The sequence below is a fragment of the Notamacropus eugenii genome, chromosome 1 (genome assembly GCF_028372415.1).
Source record: "Notamacropus eugenii isolate mMacEug1 chromosome 1, mMacEug1.pri_v2, whole genome shotgun sequence".
Classification (NCBI taxonomy): Eukaryota; Metazoa; Chordata; class Mammalia; order Diprotodontia; family Macropodidae; genus Notamacropus; species Notamacropus eugenii.
The window spans coordinates 572986322-573014232 of NC_092872.1; the positions used below are offsets into that span (position 1 = coordinate 572986322).

General features: G+C 38.0%; 1 long non-coding RNA gene across 1 annotated transcript; it reads right to left on the minus strand.

The window, feature by feature from the left end:
- Positions 1 to 977: 977 nt before the first annotated feature.
- Positions 978 to 8749, minus strand: LOC140527706 (uncharacterized). The gene is made up of 3 exons (XR_011974906.1): positions 8665 to 8749; positions 4525 to 4577; positions 978 to 1043 (listed from the first exon to the last, which is right to left on the minus strand). It is a non-coding gene; the product is annotated as an uncharacterized lncRNA (long non-coding RNA).
- Between the last annotated feature and the right edge of the window lie 19162 nt (positions 8750 to 27911).

Here is a 27911-nt window from a genome sequence, read left to right on the forward strand (position 1 = left end):
TGATCTGGGGGATGTAGTGGAAGGATGCCAACAACTGGGGAATCAAACAAGGCTTACATTTTCCCTGGGGAAAAGGGGTCATGCTTGGGAGGAACAATGAAGGGAATCAAGACTGTAAGAAGCAGATGAAGAGAGAAAATTGCCCAGCAGTAGGAAATTGCTTGTTAAAATATATAGATTATCTGATGGAGAATCAGCAAAACTTGAATTGGAATCCTTTTTTAAATTCTTACTAGCATTGAGACCCTCCCTCCATACACACTTGTGGCTTCCCTTTCCCTCTGCTGAGTTCCTCTTAGATCCTCCCTTTTGGAGATGGACCTATACTAGCCATGCTTCACTCTCTGAACTTTGCTGCTTGTATTCCTATCCCCAGTACTTAACATAACATCTTGTATGTAGTAAGCACTAAATAAAGACTAACTGACTCAACTTGACTCTGAACAAATTACTTAATCAATCTCAGTCTCAATTTCTTCATCTGAAAAAGAAATAATAGCAACTACCTGAAGGTTGTTGTGAAGATCAAATAAAATGTTAAATGCTTTGCAAACCTATAAATGATATTTAAGTTTCAGATATTAGATATTGTTGTAACTGGTTACAATCTATATTATGCTAATTATATATAACATAAAATTGCAGTATTCTATATAATGGATAATACAAATCATTTTTTCTGTATAATTATGATGGTTATACATGTATTACATATAAAATTCTGGCTAAATGTTTTATATATAATGGATAATATATTATACATGCATATGTGTATGTGCTTGTATATGTATTCACCATATTTATTCATTCACCATATTCATCATGAAGTTTGGTTGATCTACATCTTACTTCAAAATAGATTTTCCCTAGGAGGTGAGAAATAATAAGAGATGGGAGCCAGAGATCTGTCACACTGCCCTTGTTGCTCCTCACAGAAAACATCCCCTGTTCTGTGCCTTTGCAATGGGTTTTGCCCATACCTGATTTTTTTTTCCCCTTCTTTACCTCTACTTCTTGGAAACCTTCTTTCCTTCAAAACATTGCTGAAACAGAAAGAAAGGGAGTCTATGTAGTTCTGGGATCACCTGGGAATCTTATACAATGGAAGTATAACTTGAGTCAGGTTTTGAAAGATATATTTAGGATTTAAAGAATTGAAGCAGGGTGATAGCATCCATCTGAAGACAACTTAAGAGATATATCAAGAACTCTTTTAGGGTGGTGATAATGCGGCTCCTGCCAGGATGGCTAATTTCACTGCTTCTTCTCTCCATTTTACTTCCTGAGTGGTTTTCAGCTTCTTCCTTTTTCCTTTTTTTTTTTTTTTTTTTTGGAAGGGGAGGACAGTGTCAGGGTTGAGGACATGAGTGTCTGTTGCCTTGCCTATCTATTGATAGGCAGTTTTCTAGTCAGTAGATGAGTCATTATAGTAAATGTTAATTTACTATACTGAGTCAACTATAGTTGACTCAGAAGTCAACTAACTGACTGGAAAAATGCCCAGAAAAAGGGGAAAAGAAATAAGACCACAGAAGGTTACTTTCTTGAGGAACAGGTGTCTCCCCCCATTCCTTCAGATACGGAAGAACAAGGCGTACTATTAGAAGAAGTCAAGGGTTCTCCCTCCAAAGGGGACTTAAACTTGGCTCAGGCAATAGAAGACCTTAAAAATCAACTTAGCAGCTTACTAAATGAGAACCAAAAAAAAAAAAAAAAAAAAAACGCTGAGGAAAACAGCAGCTTTAAAAAGAGGATAACTCAATTGCAAAAAGAGGTCCAAAAAGCCAATGAGGAGAAGGAGGTTTTAAAAAGCAGAATTAGCCAAATAGAGGAGAAGGTTCAAAAGCTCACTAAACAAAATAATTTGTTGAAAGAGAGAATTGAGTCCAGGGAAAATAATAACTATGAGTTAAACCAAGGAGTTAGTAAACAAAACCAAAAATTTTAAAAAAAAAAAAAGATAATGTGAAAGAACTCATTGGAAAAACAGCTGACCTGGAAAATAGATCCAGGAGTAATAATTTAAAAATTATTGGACTACCTGAAAGCCATGATCAAAAAAAGATCCTAGACACTATCTTCCATGAAATTATCAAGGAAAATTACCCTGATGTTATAGAAACAGAGGGCAAAATGGATATTGAAAAAATTTATTGGTCACATCCCTGAAAGAAACCCAAACAGAGAAACTCCTAGGAATATTGTGGCCAAATTTCAGAGTACCCAGATCAAGGAGAAAATACTGCAAGCAGCTAGAAAGAAACAATTTGAGTACTGTAGATATACAATCAGGATAACACAGGATCTGGCAGCTTCAACATTAAGGGATCAAAGGGCTTGGAGTAGGATACTTCAGAAATCAAAAGAACTGTGACTGAAGCTAAGACTCACCTACCCAGCATATATGAATATAATACTTCAATGGAAAACATGGACATTCAGTGATAGAGACAAATTTGAAGATTTCATGGTGAGGAAAAGACCAGATCTGTATTTAGAATTTTCACTTCCCAAGACAAGAATCAAGAGAAGCATGACAAGGTAAACAGGGAAAAAAAATCATAAAAGACTCTCTAAAGCTGAACTGTTTACATTACTACATGGAAAGAAAATATTTTTAACTCTTGAATCTTTTCTCAGTATTTGGGTAGTTGGAGAGATTGTACACACACACTCATATACATACACATAGATAGATTGAGAGTACAGGGCGTGTTATATCTGAAGAGATGATATCCAGATACATACACACAAAAAATAAATAAAATAAAATGAATATTACAGGGTTAAAAAGGGAGTAATGAAATGGGGGAGGTGATAACTCATAAAAGAGATAAGAAAAATCTTATTCAACAGAGGAGATAAGGGAGAAGGGGAGGGAGGGAATAAAGCCATTCTCTCCACATGTGGCTGAAGGAAGGAATAAAATACTCACTAAATTTGATATTAAAATTTATATCACACCACAGGAAAGTAGGAGAGGAGGCAACAAGTGGAGCAAAAGGAACGTTAGAAGGGAGGGCAAATGGGAGAAGGGAGTCACTAGAAATAAACACTTTCAAGAAGAGACAAGGTCAATAGTAGGGGGGGAAATAAGGGGAATAGGGTAGGTCAAAGGGCAATATAATTAGTATTACACAACATGAATACTAAGGAAGTCTTTTGTAAAACAACACATGTTTAGTCTGCAGTGAATTGCTTCACTTCTTAGTGGGGCTGGCGAGGGAGGGGGGAGGGAGAGAAGTTGGAATTCAAAGCAGTAGAAACGAATGTTGAGAATTTTTACTGCATATAATTGGGAAATAAGAATTACAGGGATAGGGGTATGGAAATTTATCTTGCCCTGCAAGAAAAGAAGGAAGATGGGGGTAGGACAGGGGTAGGGTGTGATAAAGGGGAGGGTACACTGAGGGAAGGAGCAACCAGAATGCAAGGTATTAGGATGTGGGAGGAGGGGAGTGATGGGGAGAAAAATTGGTCGTGTTACAAAGTGAGGTAAAAGCAATTAGTATTAAAACAATAGACTGAATTAATTACTGAGAATAAATCAATGACATCTTTAGTTTGGAGAAAGGAATTTCATTTTAACTTACCAAGACGAAGGTAACCTCTGATAAAATTTGGCATTGATGGAAAAGTCAAAGTTTTAATGGTAAATTTGATTTTGTGATTGCCATTTAATAAGGAACTGGAACATGTATAGAAAGACACGTAAGCCACTTAAGACTTGCCTAAAAGATGTTCCTTAGCCAGAGTGAAACTATAATCATATTTGAAACCTGGTTACAGGAACTTGCCATTTTTAGATGGTGTGGGACTACTAAGTGACTGTTCTTCTAAATCTAACTCCAGGTATGGGAAGCAAGAAAGGCTATCCGAGCCTCCATTACATGATGCCAGTATCCTCATGAGGTGCTGGTATGAACTGCATAGGTGATCTCAAGGGAAGAGTGGGAGAGGAGCTCTTCAGCATGGACTGAGGTGGGATTCTCTGGACTCATTTCCCCCAATGACACTTGGCAGACTTTAAGCCTGACTGAATGCAAGTGGACAATCTACTCCTGCCTGGAATAGACATGAAGTTGGGGAGATATTGTTTCCCTGCAATGTCCCTACTCTTGGTGGCAATTGCCTATATTGAAAAGGTTTGTAAGCTTAATACCAGATCTATTCAGTAATAGATTATGGGTAGAGGAACATCTGAGGCTCCCTAAAATTAAGCTATTAGACATAGGACTTTAGACCAACAACATTAAGTTAGGGTATTTTTATTCTTAGTAATACTCAGGAGACAATTAGATCAAGAGATTGTGAAGTTAGCAACATAAATATTATCTGTGTCTCAGTTGGCTTATGTTTCAAAGAAAAAAAATTATTTTGTTGTCCATATTGTAAATCCTTTAAAAAGATGTATCACCTGACCAAAAGTTTGAATTGCTTTATCTGTTATAAACTGTGTTAAAAAAAACAAAGTTTTTTTTCTTTTTCTAATAAAATGGCTTACTAACATAAAAATTTCCTTACCCTTGCAATTGATGTGAGATGTTATGAGTCACTTCCATATCATGATGAGGAATCTGCATGAAATATTTATGATCAAAAAAAGAACGGAGAAAAAATTTTCAGTTCTACCTTTCAGTATGGGCATTCTTAGTGAAACTAATCTATTCTCACTTTTTTCTATTAATGAGAGGGGTGATTGTTCTATTTAATAAGAAATAAATGAATTATGCCTCTGATTTTAAAAAAAATCAATACTAATTATATAAATTAGTTATGACCCATTCACTAGCAATCTGTTCAGTGGAAGGAACAGCAGAGACTGAGAAATAAAGGGAGAATATTTTCAATATTTGTTCACTCATATCAGTTTGAAGCAGATATTTAATCAAGATGACTTTGTGTGGTTATTATCAGAAATTATCAGATGGAATACCTATTTCTTTATTTATTTCACAAATAATTACCTACTTCCATAACTCACAAGTATATGATTTTTCAAATAACCTTTGAAGTGATGGCTACCAAATATACCATCTGGTGATATCTTCTTTTTCTTGGGGGACGGGGAGGGGGCAAGGTGATTGAGGTTAAGTGACTTGCCCAAGGTAATACATCTAGAAATTGTGTCAAGTGTCTAACATCGGATTTGAACTGAGGTTCTCCTGATTCCAGGGCTGGTACTCTACTCACAACACAAGCTAGCTGCCCCTTGTCTGATGATTCCTGAAGGAAATTTAACTGTTGTTTCATTTGTGTGGTAAAAGCAAGCTAGCTAAGTCAAACCATATAAACTCATGCAAGTATATTAGAGAAAAACAGACTTAAAACTATAAAGAATGTCAGAGATCACTGACTCCATTAGTTTCCAGTTTTGTTTTTTTGTTCTGAGGATCCTTTCAACAATAACAGCAATAGGCCTGTTGCAAAGCTTCAGTATAATTTTATGTACTATTAATAATATTCTTTTAGATATATACATTAAATTCTTTAAAAAACCTCCACTGATACAACATCCTCAAAACCCTATATAATAATAAAATTACCATTACAAAGAAAAAATGCAACATAATTGGTCATTATTAATTGTTTGTATGCTATTTTTTTTAGCTTGAAACCCTTGTAACTAAAAGATTGATATACACATTATTCAGTGGCAACCACATTTTACTGTTCTACTATTTTTCCCCACACATTTTCCAGGGACCATACAGAATAAATTACATTGCTAGAAAACTTAGCGAACAAGGGTATTCTGACAGAAAACAGTAAAATTGTAAGATTACAGACTTAGAAATTGAATGGGCCTTAGAAATCATAGAAACAATATGACAAAAAAGCCAGAAACGAGGTTTGCCCTAATAAATTATGCCCATCTGGGAGGTAGTTGGGAGTGGGCAAGGAAGCAATTATTAATTGTTAATTTAAAAATTATTTAAATGAAATTTAAAATTTCCTATTCAGAATGGATAAAATTATGAAAATTCAAACTAATTTTCAATGTTCTGTATTCCAGTAACTTTCACATTGATTCACATCTATGTTACCATTAATTATGATTTGGGTATCACAGTAATTCAAGAACCCTTAGGCTGTTCATTAAGCACATAGTCACATATCCCATTTCTTTGGAAATACAGTAATTGTTTTAAAAGTCAGTACCTAAATCTTCAGTCTAAAATCATTTTAAAATTGGACAAATTTTAACATATTGAAAACTGTAAGTGTGCAATAGTGAAATGCTCATTTTGGACTGGAATGTGAACTGGGAATGGCAAAGGTCATAAATGTCTCACACCTATAAACAAAAGGTATGGAAACCACAAAAATGAACAATAAAATATAATTTTAAAAGTTTAGCTTTTCATTCATTAAGCACAAGCATTATAGCACAGCGGAAAGAAAACTCCATCCCTCTGGTTAAAGGACTTGGATCCAAAACCTGATTTTATTCAATGTATAAGTGATTTAAAACTGCGGAGCCTTAATTAAGCTTTCGGTAAAATCAATGTGCTGAGTACTTGATCTCTGAAGTTTCTTCTATAACTCTAGAATTTGTGACCATAATCCTTTATTGAAAGCTTTTGCTATGCCTAGTGCTGTATTTGCTTTTCATTAGCTGATAGTCAAATAAAGTCAATAAGAATAGAAGTATTGTGCTAAATGTTCACAATGCAAAAATAGATCAAATATAGTTCCTGCCCTCAGGGACCTCACAGGGGAGACAACAAGCAAACAATTATGTAAGTACAAGATGCATACAGACGAATTTGGAAGTAATCTCAGAAAGAAGACTCCAGGATTAGAGGAATTGGAAAAGGTCTATGAAAGAAGATAAAACTATATTTTCTGTGATTTGAAGGAAGCAAGGGAAGCCAGGAGATGTAGACAGGAGGGAGAGAAATCTAGACACAAAGGATAGCCAGGAAAAATCTCCAGACTCAGGAGATGTAGTTATCTTGTGTGAGAAACAGAAAGGAGAGTGACATTGGATTATATAGTATTTGGAGCATGATAAATGAAAAAAAAAAAGGTTCATAAGTCAGGAAAGGTTCAGCTTTAAAATTCAAACAATAATTAATCTTGAAGGTAACAGGGAGGCACCAGATTTCATTGATTTAAGGGGAAGTGTGACATGGTCAGCTCTGATGTTTATGAAGATCTCTTGGATAGCTATATATATAATTTTATTTTCACAAGAACCCTATGAAGCAGGTGCTTCTGCATCAAGAGGCAGCTAGTAACCCATCTAAAGTGCAGATTTGGATTCTGATGCTCCTGTTTATGAAAGAGTCCGTTTTTCTTTTCTTCTTTTTCATTTACCCAGAGGCTTAACGTAGATGTAACAAGTGTATATGTGTATGTATAATTCTAAGTGGTTGAAATTTCCAGTAAGCTATCAAAAGCCTTATGATTTGCCATTTATTTTAAAAATTGAATCCTCAAATAGAGGAAGAATATGTTTATCCAACATGGCTAGTATTATGTCCATATAACTGATATGTTTCTGTGGATAATAAGCTCTAATACCTTAAATAAAATAACTTAAATATGTAATTTCATTATAGAATCTAGCCCTGGTTTATATTCAGTTGTTAATCATTGCTGAGTACAATAATCTGAATTTAATGTGTGAATATAATGTTCCACTTGAGAAAGAACCTATTCCTATTAATTTAGCAAAAACTTAGAACAAATTTCAATATTTACTAGTAAAAAGTAATGAATGAATACTAGTAAGTATACATTTATCTGTATCAGTGAATTTAATTGTATAATAGATTTTGAATTTAATTCTATAATTATGAAATAATTCAAAAATCCTCTTTCAATATTTCAAAGATCTATGAATTCATTTATTATGAGCACTGTATTCACCACACCTTAGCAGATGGTCTTTCTTATTTTCTGTGGTTGAAAAAGATTATCACTTTGTGGTCAATCCTATAGTGATGAAACTCTTCTTACTTAAATATATGGGTCATCAAATGACATAGTAATGATCTATTGCTAACATAATATAATATTAACATAAAACAATCTTTACAACTTATTGCAAAGGTTGCAAAAGGAAAAAAATCAAGTCATGTTTTGAAAACTCACCTCCAGGCAATGAGACATTTTTCCTAGTCTCTGATAACAAAGTGACCACAGTTTACAATGCCAGTTCTTCTATATGTGCCCTGATTCTTAGCCCCTCCCATCTTTTCCCACAGATTTCAGCCTCAGTCATGCTCTCTCTCTCTCTCTCTCTCTCTCTCTCTCTCTCTCTCTCTCTCTCTCTCTCTCTCTCTCTCTCTCTCTCTCTCTCTCTTCCTTCTTAGTATCTCCTGGTTCTTTCTCTGCAGCATTCAAATATACCCCAATTTTTGCTATCCTAAAATAAGCAAATGAAAACACATTTTCACTGGGCTCTATCATATTCCTTATCTGTCTTACTATTCTCAGCCAAATTCACAGAAACAGCTTTTTATATTTGTTGTCTATACCCCACCCCTCTCTCTCACCCATTAACCCTTTACAATCTGATTTCTGTCCCCACTCAACTGAAACAGGACTTTCAAAAGTTTCCAAGTATTTCTTTTATGACTCTCTGCTCTTTTTTTCAGCCTTTTTGAATGACATGCTACATTTGACAGTGTTGAGTTGTCTCTAGACACTTACTTTTTTCTGAGTTTTTGTGACACTACTCTCTTTTGGATATCATCCTTCTTTCCTGATAGCTCTTTCTCAGTCTTCTTTCTTGATTCATCATCTATATTGAATTACATTAAATAGATATGTCACAATGGACTGTCCTTTACTCTCTCTATACTACCTGTCTTGGTGACTTCTTGAACTCCCATTGATTTAAATACCATTTTTCTGAAGATACACCCACCCACATCCCTCCTCACTCCCACATGCCCAACCCTCCATACACACACACCCATGGGAGTCTCAGTCTCTCTCCTAAGCTTTAGTTCCACAACAATAACTACTTACTGAATATTTCCAAATGACTCTCCTAAGACATCTCAGATTCACCATGTTTAAAACTGAACTTAATACCTGTCTCATACCCAGCCATCTTCCAAACTTCCTTATTTCAGTTTTGAACATCACTAGTCTTGCAGTTTCTAGAGTTAGTAGCCTTGTCATTTTTCTTCACTCTCAGTCTCTTACTGTTGCTCATTCTGTGCCATCAGTCACTTGATTAACCTTCATATTTATATCTTCATAACATATTTTGAATTTTAATTTTCCTCCACTCATATAATCACCACTTAGTTCAATTCCTCATTGTCTTCACTAACATCAGTGCAATGATGTCTGCATTGATCTTACTGCCTCAAATTTTAATCCACACCCATTCATCCTCTAAACTGTTGCCAAAGCGATTTGCTTTAAACATGGATCTGAACACATTCATCTTCTCAATCATCTTTACTGTCTCTATGTTATCTAACAGTTCCTCAGTTTTAATCATTTCCCATGATATTCTTCTCCACCCCAGTCAAGCTATATGCAAAGATGGTCATACATTCGACTTTGCCATCACCCACAAATATACCCATTTTCATGTTCATGAACTCTAAAGTTGCCTTACACTAGCAAGATTTACTGTCATTCTATCTTTCCTCTGCCTTATAACATAAAACTCTGTTCTTTACCTGCACTCTGACTTTCAAGCCCTTGACTCATGATTTCTTTCCTAGGCCATTACCATTACATTAGCTACATTCCTCTCTCTTCTTCATATTGAAAACTTTGGGGAACCAGTTCCACTATACACTGCCTTCTCTCAAGTTCCTTTATTGTGTCACCAAACTTATATCTTTATTGTATCATAAAAATTATCTAGCCTTAATTCACTCTCAGCATTCATTGCCTGTTTTCTTAAAGATGTGCTGCTGAATAAAGATGGAGAGCATTAAGAAGTGTTGTCTAGATGTCTTACAAACGTATATGGCCCCTCATTGATACAAGGCAATCTTTTTACAACTTCATAATTATTTTAGTATTCCATTTACCATAGCAACTCTTACAAATATTTTCATTCCTCTTCCTACCTGACATGGCTTTCCTCCTCTCCATCCTTTCAGGTAAGAACCTTGCCTCATACTTTACAAGAAAATATTATTGATATAATTATCAAAAGCTCTGTCTTCTCTCCTTCTACTCATCTCCCATAACCCAGATATCTTCTGTTGCTATGGCTTTCATTTCTATATCACATGAGGTGACCCTTCTCCTTGCCGTGGAAGACCCCTTTATATGAACAAGTAAACCAACTCTCTTTTATCTTCTCCAGGAGACTGATATTACTTGACGATAAGTGATCATCTGTACTATCTCACTTATTGTCAATAGCTCACTGTCTACTGGTTGCTTTCCTACTGACTATAAACATGCCCAAATCTTTCTCATCCCCCCCCCCAACATCTACTTAATTTATCTATTCTTCACTCATAGCCATCTTCCCGCTACTCTTCTTTGCTTTTTAACCAAATTCCTTGAAAAGATCTTCTACAGGTAGAAGCTCTCCCCCCCACAGCCCATAAAATACCTGTAAAAATGACTTTGAACAAGTTCTAGAGGAGTAGACATCACAAAACATCAGACTAAAAGAGATTTCCAGCACAAGGAAGCCTGAAAGGATAATAGGAAAGGTCTATTGCACTGGACACACATCCGAGTGCAGTCCATGGAACTCAGTGAACCAGACTGGAGTAGGCATCAGGACTCCACCTGTAGCAGCAGTTTTTCCCAGATTCCTCACCCCACAAATGTTAAAGACAGTTTCAAAGGTCAACAAGATATCACTTTCACCTGGGTGAGAAGGGAGCAGGGTCTAGACCTAGCCCTGATCACAGGCAGCTGCAGAGTCCATTGTTTGAGCCCTTCACCTAAAGACCCAGGGGGAATTGAGCCACTGATTTGGACCTCAGCCCTGAGTGATGTTCCTGGGGTGAGGAAGAGTATTGGTAATGGAGCTAGTGGAGGCTTTGGAGAGGATCCTGGGCAGAAAAGCTTGTAGTTCCTCCCAGACCAGAGCACAGGCCAGGAAAGGAGTAAACTTTTCTCCCTTGATTTTGCCATGTTGGAGGAACTGAAAACTTATAGGTCCCTGGAGTATACCCTCGTCTTGAAAAATGACTCAAAAGACAAGTAACTGACTGGGAAAATGCCCCCCAAAAGGGATAAAAATAAGACTATAAAAGGTTACTTCCTTGGTGAACAGGTATTTTCTTCCATCCTTTCAGAAGAGGAAGAACAATGCATACCATCTGAGGAAAGCATCAAAGTCAAGGTTTCTGCATCCAAAACCTTCAAAATAAATATGCAATGGCATCAGGCCATGGAAGAGTTCAAAAAGGATTTTGAAAATCAAGTAAGAGAGGTAGAGGAAAAATTGGGAAGAGAAATGAGAGTGATACAAGAAAATCATGAAAAGCAAGTCAACAGCTACCAAAGGAGACCTCAAAAAATGCTGAAGAAAATAACACCTTTAAAAACAGAGTAACTGAAATGGCAAAAGAGGCCCAAAAAGCCAATAAGGAGAAGAATGCTTTAAAAAGCAGAACTAGCCAAATGGAAAAGGAGGTTCAAAAGCTCTTTGAAGAAAATAGATCTTTAAAATTTAGAATGGAACAGATGAATTCCAATGACTTCATGAGAAACCAAGAAGTTACAAAACAAAACCAAAAGAATGAAAAAAACCAGAAACTCTGCAAACAATCTCATTAGAAAAACAACTGACCTAGAAAATAGATCCAGGATAGACAATTTAAAAATTATGGGACTACATGAAAGCCATGATCAAAGTAAGAGCTTAGACATCATCTTTAATGAAATTATCAATGAAAACTGCACTAATATTCTAGAACCAGAGGGTAAAATAAATATAGAAAGATCTGACTGATCACCTCCTGAAAGAGATCCCAAAAGAAAACTCCTTGGAATATTGTAGCCAAATTCCAGAATTCCCAGGTCAAGGAGAAAATATTGCAAGCTGTCAGAAGGAAACAAAGTATTTGTGGAAATAGAATACAAATAACATAAAATTTTACACTTTGTACATTAAGGAATTGAAGGGCTTAAAATACAATATTGCAGAAGTTAAAAGAACTAGGATTAAAACCAAGAATCACCTACCCAGCAAAAACAAATACAATACTTCAAGGGAAAAATAGTCATTCAATGAAACTGATGACTGTCAAGCATTCTTGATGAAAAGACCAGAACTGAATGGAAAATTTGACTGCCAAACACAAGAAGCAAGAGAAGCACAAAAAGGTAAACAGAAAAGAGAAATCATAAGAGACTTACTAAAGTTAAACTCTTTGCATTACTACATGGAAACATAATATTTGGAACTTTTGAAACTTTTCTCAGTATTTGGGTAGTTGGAGGGATTACACACGTACACACACACACAGAGGACACAGTGTGAGTTGAATATGAGGGGATGATATCTAAAAAAATAAAATTAAGGACCAAGAGAGAAATATATTGGGAGGACAAATTGAGAATTGGAATGGGGCAAATTATTTTTCATAAAAGACGAAAGAAAAATCTTTTTCAATGGAGGGTGAAAGGAGGGAAGTGAGAGAGAAAAAGTGAAACTTACTCTCATCATATTTAGCTTAAGGAGAGAACAACATGCACACTCAATTTGGTATGAAAATTGATCTTACACTATAGGAAAATAGGGGAGAACAGGACAAGTGGGGTGAGAGAATGATAGATGGGAGGGCAAATGGGAGCAGGGAGTAATTAGAAGTAAATACTTTAGGGGAGAGACAGGGTCTAGATAGAGAATAGAATAAATAGGAGACAGGATAAGATGGAGGGAAATATAGTCTTTCATAACATGGCTATCATAGAAGCCTTTAGCAAAACTCCATATATATAACCTATATTGAATTGCTTGTCTTCTCAGTGGGGATGGGTGTTGAGGGAGGAAGGTAGAGAATTTGGAACCCAGAGTTTTAGGAATGAATGTTGAGAATTGTTTTTACATGCAACTGGGATATAAGAAATATAGGTAATGGAGTATAGACATCTATCTTTCCCTACAAGAAAAGAGAGAATATCAGGACAAGAGAAAGGAGGGGTGTTATAGAAGGGAGGGCAGATTAGGGGAAGAGGTATTCAAAATGCGTGGTGTTTTGTGGTGGAGGAGGGTAGAGATGGGGAGAAAATTTGGAACTCAAAATCTCGTGTAAATGAATGATGAAAACTAAAAATAAATAAATAAAGATTAAAAAAAGAATTGTATTTTAAAAAAGGAAGGGACCTTCCTTGTAAGAACCTACCACAGATGCTTTTTACTAGTACCTCCTACTCCAATTTTGGCAAATTATGAAGCATATACTGGATGCAAAGGAAACTCTGATCGCTTTGTGACCTCTTCAGACACATGGCAATCTGCCCACACCTTTTCACATTGAGCAACTCTTACCCATGTCCTATAAATTCTTGACAACTTGCTTCCCAATGTTCTCTTGTCATTGTGTGAATACTACTTGAGCCCTTGGACTCACTTATTAGTTATCCCACACTCTTGGCATACGACCATTCCATATTCTTTTCTTCCTTTCTGTCCCACACCAAGAGTTGCTTATTGATTGAGGTGTGCTGAAGCATGCAGGTACTGATTTGAAAGAGCTGATTGTGATATTTTCAGTGAGAGTTTTAGCACTTCAGAAATCAGCAAATGTTATAAATCATGATTTGGTTTATTGCCTAGATTTAAGAAAGCGATGGAGAAAATATTAATAACACAAATTCAACTTAAAAGTGTGTTTTACAGACTTCACATATATAACTGATATCAAGTTGTTTGTCTTCTCATGTTGGGGGGAGGGGTGGAAGGGAAGGAGAGAATTTGAAATTCAAAATTTTAAAAATGAGTTTTAAAATTGTTTACGTATAATTGGGAAATAGTTAATGAAATAAATAAAAAAATTTTTTCCATAAAGAAAAGAAGGTCTTCTACAATAAGTGCTTCAATTTCATTTCCTTTAACTTTCTTCTTAACTCATCATAGTCTTCCAACCTTATCACATGACTTCCAACCTTATCACAAAAAAAAATGCTTTCCCCAAACTTTCTAAAAATCTGTTAATCAACAAGTCTAATGACCTTTTCTCAATTTCCATCTTTCTTTACTTCTCTGAAGTTGTGATACCCTCTTCACCTTCTTCCTTTCTTTTCTCAATATTTCATGGCAGTACAGTCACCTAGTTCTCTTCTACCTGACTGTTCTTCAGTCTCTCAGGGTAGCTAGGTGGTACAATGAATATAACACTAGTCTTGGAATGAGGAAGATTCATCTTCCTGAGTTCAAATTTATGTTCAGGTATTTACTATGTGACCTGACCTTGGGCAAGTCACTTAAGCCTGTTTATCTCAGTTCCTCATCTGTAAAATTAATTGGAGAAGAAAATGGCAAACCACTCTAGTATTCTTGCCAAGAAAAACCCAAAATGGAGTCACAAACAGTTGGATAGGGCTAAAAAATCATTGAACCCAATCCTCTCAGTCTATGTTGGGTCTTCATCCAGGTCCAATCATGCATGACACATAAGGCTCTCTTTTGGACCCTCTTCTCTCCTTTAATATTATTTCTTTGGGTGAAACTAGGTATCATGTCAACATTTTAATCTCAACATATCCAAAATTGAACTAATGATCTTTTTATCTAAATCTTTCTCCTCCAGATTTCCCTATTGTTGCTGAGGGCCACACTATTTTTCCTGTTATCTAAATTGCAAGCTAGATGTTACCTTGTATTCCTCCCTCTTTCTTGCCCCTCATGTCAAACTTTGCAAGGCCTTTAAATTTTATCTTCATAACATAACTCACATATTTCCCCTTTACTTCTCCCATACTGCCATCACTCTAATGCAGACTCTCATTATTCAATGCCTAGATTGTCAAAAAAAAAAAAATTTTGGGAGCAGAGCCAAGATGGCAGAGTAGAAAGATGCACATACACATAGCTCCGAACCCACACCCCACAGAACATCTGTAAAAAGGAACTCACGGCGAATTCTGGAGCAGTAGAGGTCACAGAACAGTGGAGCAAAGGAGATTTCTGTTCCAGAGGGACCTGCAAACTTCTCGCAAAAGGTCCTTCACACTGCAGATTGGGTGCTGGGACTGGGAGCCAAGTACAGCCCTGCCGCGCCTGTGGCACCAAGAGGAAAAGATCCCAGCACGCTTCAGGGACGGGATCTCCAGTGGCCACGCGGATCCCTCCACCCACAGGTGATGGTGATGGGGGTCGGTGAGACGGTCTCTTTCATGGGTCGAGAGGGGAGTGGGGTGCCCCCATAACTCAGGCCCCCTCAGGAGGCAGCAGCTGAGGCAGCAGCAGACCAGGGCTCCCCAAGCAGGCAGGAGCCTGGATCCATTGTTGAAGGTCTCTGGACAAACCCCCTGAGGGAACTGAGCCAGTGAGGCGGCCCTGCCCCAACCTGAGCACCTGAACTTAATCTCACACTGAATAGCAGCCCCACCCCTGCGGAAGCCCTGAGGCTGGAAGCAGCATTTGAATCTCAGACCCCAAGCGCTGGCTGGGAGGATCAGGAGACGAGGTGGGTGTGAGGAGTATATTCAGAGGTCAAGTCACTGGCTGGGAAAATGCCCAGAAAAGGGAAAAGAAATAAGACTATAGAAGGTTACTTTCGTGATGAACAGGCATTTCCTCCCTTCCTTTCTGATGAGGAAGAACAATGCTTACCACCAGGGGCAGAAGTCAAGGCTTCTGCATCCCAGCCCACTCAATGGGCTCAGACCATGGAAGAGCTCAAAAAGGATTTTGAAAATCAAGTTAGAGAGGTGAAGGAAAAGCTGGGAAGAGAAATGAGTGACAAGCAAGCAAAGCATGAAAAAACAGTGAACACCCTGCTAAAGGGGACCCAAAAAAATGCTGAAGAAAATAACAACTTGAAAAATAGGCTAACTCAATTGGCAAAAGAGGTTCAAGAAGCCAATGAGGAGAAGAATGCTTTCAAAAGCAGAATTAGCCAGATGGAAAAGGAGATTCAAAAGCTTGCTGAATAAAATAGTTCTCTCAAAATTAGAATGGAACACATGGAGGCTAATGACTTTATGAGAAACCAAGAAATCGAAAAACAAAACCAAAAGAATGACAAAATGGAAGATAATGTGAAATATCTCATTGGAAAAACAACTGACCTGGAGAATAGATCCAGGAGAGACAATTTTAAAATTATGGGACTACCTGAAAGCCATGATAAAAAAAAAAAAAAAAAAAAAAAAAAAACAGCCTAGACATCATCTTTCAAGAAATTATCAAGGAAAACTGCCCTGAGATTCTAGAACCAGAGGGCAAAATAAATATTCAAGGAATCCACAGAACAATGCCTGAAAGAGATCAAAAAGAGAAACTCCCAGGAACATTGTGGCCAAATTCCAGAGTTCCCAGGTCAAGGAGAAAATATTGCAATCAGCTAGAAAGAAACAATTCAAGTACTGTGGAAATACAATCAGGATAACACAAGATCTAGCAGCTTCTACATTAAGGGATCAAAGGGCATGGAATAGGATATTCAAGAATTCAAAGGAACTAAGACTAAAACCAAGAATCACCTACCCAGCAAAACTGAGTATAATACTTCAGGGGAAAAATTGGTCTTTCAATGAAATAGAGGACTTTCAACACATTCTTGATGAAAAGACCAGAGCTGAAAAGAAAATTTGACTTTCAAACACAAGAATGAAGAGAAGCATGAAAGGGTGAACAGCAAAGAGAAGTCATAAAGGACTTACTAAAGGTGAACTGTTTACATTTCTACATGGAAAGACAATATTTGTAATTCTTGAAACTTTTCAGTATCTGGGTACAGGGTGGGATAACACACACACACACACATGCACACGTGCACACACACAGAGATAGAGTGCACAGAGTGAATTCAAGAGGATGGGATCATATCTTAAAAAAATGAAATCAAGCAGTGAGAGAGAAATACATTGGGAGGAGAAAGGGAGAAATGGAATGGGGCAAATTATCTCTCATAAAAGAGGCAAGCAAAAGACTTATTAGTGGAGGGATAAAGAGGAGAGGTGAGAGAAAAACATGAAGTTTACTCTCATCACATTCCACTAAAGGAAAGAATAAAATGCACACTCATTTTGGTATGAAAACCTATCTTACAATACAGGAAAGTGGGGGATAAGGGGATAAGCAGGGTGGGGGGGATGATGGAAGGGAGGTCATGGAGAGGAGGGAGCAATTTGAGGTCAACACTCATGGGGAGGTACAGGATCAAAAGAGAATAGAAGTAATGGGGGACAGGATAGGATGGAGGGAAATATAGTTAATCTTATACAGCACAACTATTATGGAAATCATTTGCAAAACTACACAAATTTGGCCTGTATTGAATTGCTTGCCTTCCAAAGGGAAGGTATGGGGAGGGAGGGAGGTAAAGAAGGTGGAACTCAAAGTGTTAGGAACAACTGTGGAGTAATGTTCTTGCCACTAGGAAATAAGAAATACAGGTAAAGGGGTATAGAAAGTTATCTGGCCCTACAGGACAAAAGAGAAGGTGGAGACAAGGGCAGAGAGGGATGATAGAAGAGAGAGCAGATTGGTCATAGGGGCAATTACAAGTCTTGGTGTTTGGGGGGGGGAGGGGATAAAAGGGGAGAAAATTTGGAACCCAAAATTTTGTTAAAATGAATGTGAAATAAATCAATTTTTAAAAAAAAAAAAAAGTTTCCACAGTCTCTCAACCCAGTCTACCCTTGACTCAGCTATCTTCTTAAAGATCAATCTAACCATTTCATACCCCTCCCTGTTCATTAAAATCCATGGACTATCTGTCAATCTCATGATGAAATATAAAATCCTATTTGGTATTCAAAGCCCTTCATAACGTATTCCCCCCACTTTTCCAGTTTTCTTATACTTTACATAACACCCCATTACCACATACTCTGTAATCTAGTGACATTGGCTTCTTTGCTATTTCTCCAATAAAATTCTCTATTTCATAACTATTCACTTTTATTGATTTTCCACCTCCACCTCACCATGCTTGGAATGTTCTCCTTTCTCATCTCTTTTTCCCGGCTACCTTCAAGTCCCAGCTAAATTATCATCTCCTGGGGGGCGGAGCCAAGATGGCGGAGTAGAAAGACACACATACACATAGCTCCAAACCCACAACCCATAGAACATCTACAAGAAAGTAACTCACTGCGAATTCTGCACCCAGAGGCCACAGAACATTGGAGCAAGGGAGATTTCTGTTCCAGAGAGACTTGCAAACCTCTCGCTAAAGGTCCTTCACGCTGCGGACTGGACACCAGGACTGGGAGCTGAGTACAGCCCTGCTGCACTCGCGGCACCGAGAGGAAAAGATCCGAGGAGGCTTCAGGGACCAAATCTCTAGCGGCCACGTGGGTCCCTCCAACCACAGGTGACAGGGGTCGGTGAGAGGGTCTCTTTGGCCAGTCGAGAGGGGAGTGGGGTGCCCCCATAAGTCAGGCTCCCTTGCGAGGCAACAGCAGAGACGGGAGCAGAATGGGGCTCGGGGCTCCCCAAGCAGGCAGGAGCCTGGATCCATTGTTGAAGGTCTCTGCATAAACCCCCTGAGGGAACTGAGCCTGGTGAGGTGGCCCTCTCCCCACCTGAGCACCTAAACTTAATCACACACTGAATAGCAGCCCTGCTCCCTCCAAAAGCCCTGAGGCTGGCAAGCAGCATTTGAATCTCAAATCCCAAGCGCTGGCTGGGAGAATCCGGAGGCGAAGTGGGTGTGAAGAGAATATTCAGAAGTCAAATCACTGGCTGGGAAAATGCCCAGAAAAGGGAAAAGAAATAAGACTATAGAAGGTTACTTTCTTGGTGAACAGGCATCTCCTCCCTTCCCTTCAGATGAGGAAGAACAATGCTTACCATCAGGCAAAGACACAGAAGTCAAGGCCTCCATATCCCAGGCCACTCAATGGGCTCAGGCCATAGAAGGGCTCATAGAAAATCAAGTTAGAGAGGTGGAGAAAAAGCTGGGAAGAGAAATGAGAGACATGCAGTCAAAGCATGAACATCAGATCAGCTCCCTGCTAAAGGAGACCCAAAAAAATGCTGAAGAAAATAACACCTTGAAAAATAGGCTAACTCAATTGGCAAAAGAGGTTCAAGAAGCCAATGAGGAGAAGAATGCTTTCAAAAGCAGAATTAGCCAGATGGAAAAGGAGATTCAAAAGCTCACTGAAGAAAATAGTCCTTTCCAAATTAGAATGGAACACATAGAGGCTAAGGACTTTATGAGAAACCAAGAAATCGAAAAACAAAACCAAAAGAATGGAAAAATGGAAGATAATGTGAAATATCTCATTGGAAAAACAACTGACCTGGAGAATAGATCCAGGAGAGACAATTTAAAAATTATGGGCCTACCTGAAAGCCAGGATCAAAAAAAGAGCCTAGACATCATATTTCATGAAATTATCAAGGAAAACTGCCCTGAGATTCTAGAACCAGAGGGCAAAATAAGTATTCAGGGAATCCACAGATCACTGCCTGAAAGAGATCCAAAAAGAGAAACTCCTAGGAACATTGTGGCCAAATTCCAGAGTTCCCAGGTCAAGGAGAAAATATTGCAAGCAGCTAGAAAGAAACAATTCAAGTATTGTGGAAATACAATCAGGATAACACAAGATCTAGCAGCTTCTACATTAAGGGATCAAAGGGCATGGAATAGGATATTCCAGAAGTCAAAGGAACTAAGACTAAAACCAAGAATCACCTACCCAGCAAAACTGAGTATAATACTTCAGGGGAAAAATTGGTCTTTCAATGAAATTGAGGACTTTCAAGCATTCTTGATGAAAAGACCAGAGCTGAAAAGAAAATTTGACTTTCAAACACAAGAATGAAGAGAAGCTTGAAAAAGTAAATAGCAAAGAGAAGTCATAAGTTACTTTACAAAAGTTGAACTGTTTACATTCCTACATAGAAAGACAATATTTGTAACTCTTGAAACTATTCAGCATCTGGGTACAGGGTGGGATAACACACACACATGCACATGCACACACACACAGACATAGAGACAGAGTGCACAGAGTGAACTGAAGAGGAGGGGATCATATCTTAAAAAAAATGAAATCAAGCAGTGAGAGAGAAATATATTTGGAGGAGAAAGGGAGAAATGGAATGGGGCAAATTATCTCTCATAAAAGAGGCAAGCAAAAGACTTTTTAGTGAAGGGAAAAAGAGGGGAGGTGAGAGAAAAACATGAAGTTTACTCTCATCACATTCCACTAAAGGAAGGAATAAAATGCACAGTCATTTTGGTATGAAAACCTATCTTACAATACAGGAAAGTGGGGGAGAAGGGGATAAGCAGGGTGGGGGGGATGATGGAAGGGAGGGCACTGGGAGGAGGGAGCAATTTGAGGTCAACAGTCATGGGGAGGGTCAGGATCAAAAGAGAGAACAGAAGTAATGGGGCCAGGATAGGATGGAGGGAAATATAATTAGTTCTTACATAACACTACTATTATGGAAGTCATTTGCAAAACTACACAGATCTGGCCTATATTGAATTGCTTGCCTTCCAAAGGGAAGGGGTGGGGAGGGAGGGAGGGCAGATTGGCAGACAGGGGAAATTAGAACGCTTGGTGTTTTGGGGTGGGGGGAGGGGACAAAAGGGGAGAAAATATGGAAGCCAAAATTTTGCAAAAATGAATGTTAAAAGTTAAATAAATTAATACAAAAATTATCATCTCCTGCAGACAGTTTTTTTCCCTATTCACCTCAATTTTAGTGCCCCTCTTTTGTTGATTTTTCCAATATATTCTTGTTTTATACTGTTCTATTTTGAGGACAAAAGTAAACACACATAAACACGACAGACTATGTTTGTGGTAAGCCAGACCTAAACAAGCATTTTAAAAATTAAGGTTTGAAGACTGAGGAACTGTTGTCAAATGTTTTCTTAACTATTTGTTGTCTGTTACCTAGAGAAATTCACTTCCTCTTTTTAGCCCTCACTTACCCCATGTATAAAATGACAGGGTTAGACTATTTAGCTTCTAAGTTTTCTTTCACTCTAAATATCATAAATTCAGGAGAAATTTGGGGGAGTGATGAGAGAAAAGTCAAATTCCAGTATGAAAGAAGAAAGAAAACAATGACATAGTAGTTTACTATATTGTCCAAACTGTTTCAATTCAGTCTTGAAGGAAGATAAGCTTTTTATTACTGTGAATTTCATAGAATCATAAATGACCTTGAATCTGTTGATAAAAGAGATACTAGCACTTGTCTTCAAACTCCTTATTTTGCAGGTGAGAAAACTTGCCCTAGTTTCCATAGTTTATAATTCGAAGACCTAGGCTTCAAACTTGAGTTATTTGACTCAAAATTCTAGGATCTTTCTATGATACAATGTCACCTCATAATGGAGAATTTCAGCAAATCCTGCTAGATGTTCTTTATTCTCGTTCGTAACACCTATCCCTAACTGGTTCTGGGTGGAAGACTAGATATATGTATCTGTTTTGCTACCTGAATGGTTCTCTTCAGGATATTTGACAGGGACATGCCAAAGTAGAAAGCATTTCAGTAGGATATTGGTGCAACTTTTTTGCTTGACCCAGAACATTGAATTTATAATATCTATTCCTCAAAATCATTTTTAGAATACTAGTACTGATACCAGGAAAATCTCATTGGGGCTTTTTATGCATGAATTGCTGTTCTCTGAAACTAAATCCTTAACGCAATAAATAAATGTTTCCCTCTCTCTGGCTCAGTTCTTGAGACCCACCAATCATATTAGGACCTTTGGGTGGCCAAACATTCCAAGTTGCTATCAGTACTGTTGCTGGCATGTTTAGCTAAACCATAATGTGGCATGGTGGAATTCCATAAAATCTGGACACATGAACAAAGTGTTTTCCAAGTGCAGAAGGTCCCCCTATGCAATTGTCCACTTTAAAATGTGGGTTTTGCCATAGCATAGGTTGACAACAAATACAAAATGTTCACCTAAACATTTGGTTCTGGAGTCAATTTAGACACAGTTATCCTCTGCTATCCATGAGTATTGCAAGAAGTCACTTCAAAAACAGGTAACTTTGTCAGATTATCATTTCCACAGGCATTTTTTCCTTCTTATTCTCATTTTTTCAGCGTCTCTCCTTGATTCTCCTTTTTGTCCTCTGGAACTTCCTTAAGGAAATCCATGCTTTCTAGGCCTAGCAATTACTGAGAAAAGTCATTAGATAAACCCCTTCACATTTCTTCCTCAACTTCTCCCAATGCTACTTCTATCAATGATATTTGCTCAGAAATCCCAGAGAGAGAAAAATGTCTCACACCCGTCCTTTACCTTTCCCTCTGACAAAAAAAAAAAGAATCTCTATAAATCTGTACTCATATACCAAGGCAAAGATTCTGGATGTACACACATACATGTACATATATATACATTTGTGGATATACATATATATTCAGGAACATATATTTCCAGTATATGTATGTATGTGTGGGTATACACACACACACACACACACATATATATATATAACATATATATATGCACTTATCATTTATATACATATGTTTGCATGGGTATATATGTATGTACATGTGTATGTGTATATATGTAATATGTGTATATATGTATGTATATATGCATGTGTGTATATATGTTTTCATGTGTATAATAGAATAAATATTTATGTATGTGTGTATGCATGCATATACATACACAAACATATGCATGTGTGTGTGTTTGTGTGTGTGTGTGTAAACCTTCTTAATATAACTGAAATCATACTACTCAGGCAGCTGCCTGCACCATCTCCATGTAATATTGGCTTTGATTTAAGTTTTTCTTATTCCATCACTCAATTAGAAAGCTTGGCAATCTATATTTGAAAAAAAATTGAAGGGAGTATAAAATGTGCTTCCCCTTTAGCTTTCCAATTTTGTTACATATTATTGTTATTTCATATCATGGACCTTCCATTCTCATCAAATTGGCCTGGGCCATTGCCTACTTAAATGTCATCTCATATTGTCTCCTCAGCTTTCCAGTGTAGAAGCATCTTAACTGTCACCCTCTACGTAAGTATTGTTCCTTAATTTTGATAAGTTCTTTCTTGATTCCTATAACCAGTTGTTGTTTCTCTGTCTTGTTCTGTCTCTCTGTCTCTGTCTCTTTCAATTTCTCTGTGTGTGTATACATATACCTACATATATATGTAGGTGTATGCCTGTGTATGTATGTATTTACTTCTCTACATACTTGTACTCTCCTTCTTATAAAAGGTCAACTCTTTGAGGAGAGAATTGTTTCTATTTTTTTATTATATCCTCAGCACCTAGAATGAAGCCTTTCCCATAGTAGGATAGAGACAGGTGTTGGATCTATGCTGTGATGATGATGATGACGATGATGACAATTAGCATTTAGCTCTTTAAGTCTTGAAAAGCACATTACGAATATCATTTTATTTGGATCTCACAACAAACTTATATGGAAGGTGCTATTATTATCTCTATTTTGTAGGCAAAGAAATTAAGCCTGACAGAGAGACTTAATGACTTCTGAGGCAGAATTTGAACATAGGCCTTCTCAGGTCCATAACTCTATCCAATACCCCACATAAATGACTCTATCATGAGATATCTAGGATGGTGCACCTCCTTCTACTAATGGAGAATGGGACATTCTTTGTGATTTACAGTCATAGAGAGTTGTCAAAATAGCATATAACTTGCCCTCAGTCATAATAGCATTCAGTGCCAGAAATAGAAGTTAAACCTAGGTTTTCCTGGCATTGAGATTATCCACTACACCGTGAAATTCTGTTCTCTAGACATTGCCTATGCCCCAGGCCCTGAAGCATCAGAAACCAAACTTAGCCACAACACCAGCTGATATGTGGTACAGATCAAAAGTCCACATGGCAGAAGTGCTATGATGATCAAGAGATAAACATTCCGTTGGATAGTAATTTTCTCTTTCATATATGCCCCCTTTCATTTTGTAGTATGTTGGGTTGTTTCCAGTGCAAGTGGACGGAGCTATGGCCAACTTTAGGCAGTTTGATTTTTCAGCAGGATAACTACATCTGATTGATGCCAGTGTGATACTAGGAAACTGCTCTTCCCAGTGTGTGATTCCACAAGCCATGCCTTAATCATGATCTGTTTACAATGAGTTTGAGTTGTCTAGTCCATGTTCATGAGAGAACAGGAATTCGATGAAAATTGCTGATTTTTTGCCTATGCAATGAAATGTATGTGATTGATCCTTTGATTATCTCAGCAATATTACTTTTAAACTGAAGGTGGGAACGTAGATAGTAATAAAAATTTGCTGTATTCCTTGGTGCAAAGAAATTTTTATGTACTTTAGGCTGATGATTTTTTTGTGGCTTACATAGAAACCTGACGTTTATCTTAAATGATCAGTGCACTGCTGTGTAATCATACATCCAGATGATCAATTGACTGAAATGCACCAAAAAGTTCATTTGACCTAAAAGACAGGTAGGGAAGATAATAGAAGTAGACAGATGTAAACTTTGTATCAGAGTCTCCTATGGCATGAAAATCTGATTTATATTTTGGGTGCCATCTTATTATCCAACAAGGACCTAAGTGCCCATCAAGAAATGGAATAATTATCCTTATTAAATAGGACACTTGAAACAAATCTTGATTTTCAAACAGAATTGATAAATATCCCCAGAGAAATATTTAATTAAAAAAATGACTAAGACAAATAATTCTTAACCATAAATGTCTAATAAAAAAAATTGCAATGTCACTGTCCTAGTAGTAATCTCTTATGTTGTGTTCCCATGAGACTTTGCTTTTCCCAGCCAGCAATCTCATTCTTCTGACTTCTCAACTGTAACATCCTACACAGGGATCACTCACTCCCTGTGTTTTCATGCAGAAGGAGTCAAGTTGACTTCTCGTGATTTTATATACTGTTATCTCTGGCCCCCAACCACCTTTTCTTCCTTTAGGAATGCTTTTATACACTCCACCGTAAGTTAAATTGTGAAGTGAATAGAGTTCTAGACTTGCCATTGAAAAGACCTGAGTTCAAATACAGACTCAGATACTTATTAACTATGTGATTCTGAGCAAATCTGTCAAACTCTGGTTGCCTCAGTCTCCTTACCTGTAAAATGGAGACCATAATAGCACCTATATACCAGGGTTTTTTGAGGATCAAATGAGATAATATTTGTAAAGCACTTAGAACAGTGCTTGTTTAAGATTACATAAATGTTTATTCACTTCCGTTTTCCCTCTCTCCGCATCAAACAGTTCTTAGACTGGAGCTGAGGATTGAGTCAGAACTAGAATCTGATGATATACTTCCCACTTTACCACAACTAAAATATATATGAGAGTGGTGAGGTGCTATCAGCTGCACTAAGAAATTAAGGGGGTTTTCAGAGTTATGCTGTTATAAGAAAAAGAATAACAGGGGGGGCAGAGCCAAGATGGCGGAGTAGAAAGACGCACATACACATAGCTCCAAACCCACAACCCATAGAACATCTACAAGAAAGTAACTCACTGCGAATTCTGCACCCAGAGGCCACAGAACATTGGAGCAAGGGAGATTTCTGTTCCAGAGAGACCTGCAAACCTCTCGCAAAAGGTCCTTCATGCTGCGGACTGGGCGCTGGGACTGGGAGCTGAGTACAGCCCTGCCACGGCCACGGCACCGAGAGGAAAAGATCTGAGCAGGCATCGGGGATGGGATCTCCAGCGGCCACGTGGGTCCCTCCACCCACAGGTGACGGGGGTCGGTGAGAGAGTCTCTTTGGCGGGTCGAGGGGGGAGTGGGGTGCTCCCATGGCTCGGGCCCCCTCAAGAGACAGAAGCTGAGGGGTGGCGGCAGACAGGGGCTCCCCAAGCAGGCAGGAGCCTGGATCCATTGTTGAAGGTCTGTGCATAAACTCCATGAGGGAACTGAGCCTGAGAGGCAGCCCTGCCCTGACCTGAGCATCTGAACTTAATCTCACACTGAATAGCAGCCCTGCCCCCACCCAAAGCCCTGAGGCTGGAAGCAGCATTTGAATCTCTGTCCCCAAATGCTGGCTGGGAGGATCAGGAGGCGAGGTGAGTGTGAGGAAAATATTCAGAGGTCAAGTCACAGGCTGGGAAAATGCCCAGAAAAGGGAAAAGAAATAAGACTATAGAAGGTTACTTTCTTGGTGAACAGGCATTTCCTCCCTTCCTTTCTGATGAGGAAGAACAATGCTTGCCATCAGGCAAAGACACAGAAATCAAGGCTTCTGTGGGCTCAGGCCATGGAAGAGCTCAAAAAGAATTTTGAAAATCAAGTTAGAGAGGTGGAGGAAAAGCTGGGAAGAGAAATGAGAGGGATGAAAGAGAAGCATGAAAAGCAGATCAGCTCCCTGCTAAAGGAGACACAAAAAAATGTTGAAGAAAATAACACCTTGAAAACTAGCCTAACTCAATTGGCAAAAGAGGTTCAAAAAGCCAATGAGGAGAAGAATGCTTTCAAAAGCAGAATTAGCCAAATGGAAAAGGAGATTCAAAAGCTCACTGAAGAAAATAGTCCTTTCCAAATTAGAATGGAACACATAGAGGCTAAGGACTTTATGAGAAAGCAAGAAATCACAGAACAAAGACAGAAGAATGGAAAAATGGAAGGTAATGTGAAATATCTCACTGGAAAAACAACTGACCTGGAAAACAGATCCAGGAGAGACAATTTAAAAATTATGGGACTACCTGAAAGCCATGATCAAAAGAAGAGCCTAGACATCATCTTTCATGAAATTATCAAGGAAAACTGCCCTGAGATTCTAGAACAAGAGGGCAAAATAAATATTCAAGGAATCCACTGAACACCGCCTGAAAGAGATCCAAAAAGAGAAACTCCTAGGAACATTGTGGCCAAATTCCAGAGTTCCCAGGTCAAGGAGAAAATATTGCAAGCAGCTAGAAAGAAACAATTCAAGTATTGTGGAAATACAATCAAGATAACACAAGATCTAGCAGCTTCTACATTAAGGGATCAAAGGGCATGGAATAGGATATTCCAGAAGTCAAAGGAACTAGGACTAAAACCAAGAATCACCTACCCAGCAAAACTGAGTATAATACTTCAGGGGAAAAATTGGTCTTTCAATGAAATTGAGGACTTTCAAGCATTCTTGATGAAAAGACCAGAGCTGAAAAGAAAATTTGACTTTCAAACACAAGAATGAAGAGAAGCTTGAAAAAGTAAATAGCAAAGAGAAGTCATAAGGGACTTTACAAAAGTTGAACTGTTTACATTCCTACATGGAAAGACAATATTTGTAACTCTTGAAACTATTCAGCATCTGGGTACAGGGTGGGATAACACACACACATGCACATGCACACACACACAGACATAGAGACAGAGTGCACAGAGTGAACTGAAGAGGAGGGGATCATATCTTAAAAAAAATGAAATCAAGCAGTGAGAGAGAAATATATTTGGAGGAGAAAGGGAGAAATGGAATGGGGCAAATTATCTCTCATAAAAGAGGCAAGCAAAAGACTTTTTAGTGAAGGGATAAAGAGGGGAGGTGAGAGAAAAACATGAAGTCTACTCTCATCACATTCCACTAAAGAAAGGAATAAAATGCACAGTCATTTTGGTATGAAAACCTATCTCACAATACAGGAAAGTAGGGGATAAGGGGACAAGCAGGGTGGGGGGTGATGATAGAATGGAGGGCATGGGGAGGAGGGTGCAATTTGAGGTCGACCCTCATGGGGAGGGATAGGATCAAAAGAGAATCGAAGTAATGGGGGACAGGATAGGATGGAGGGAAATATAGTTAGTCCTATACAACGCAACTATTATGGAAGTCATTTGCAAAACTACACATATTTGGCT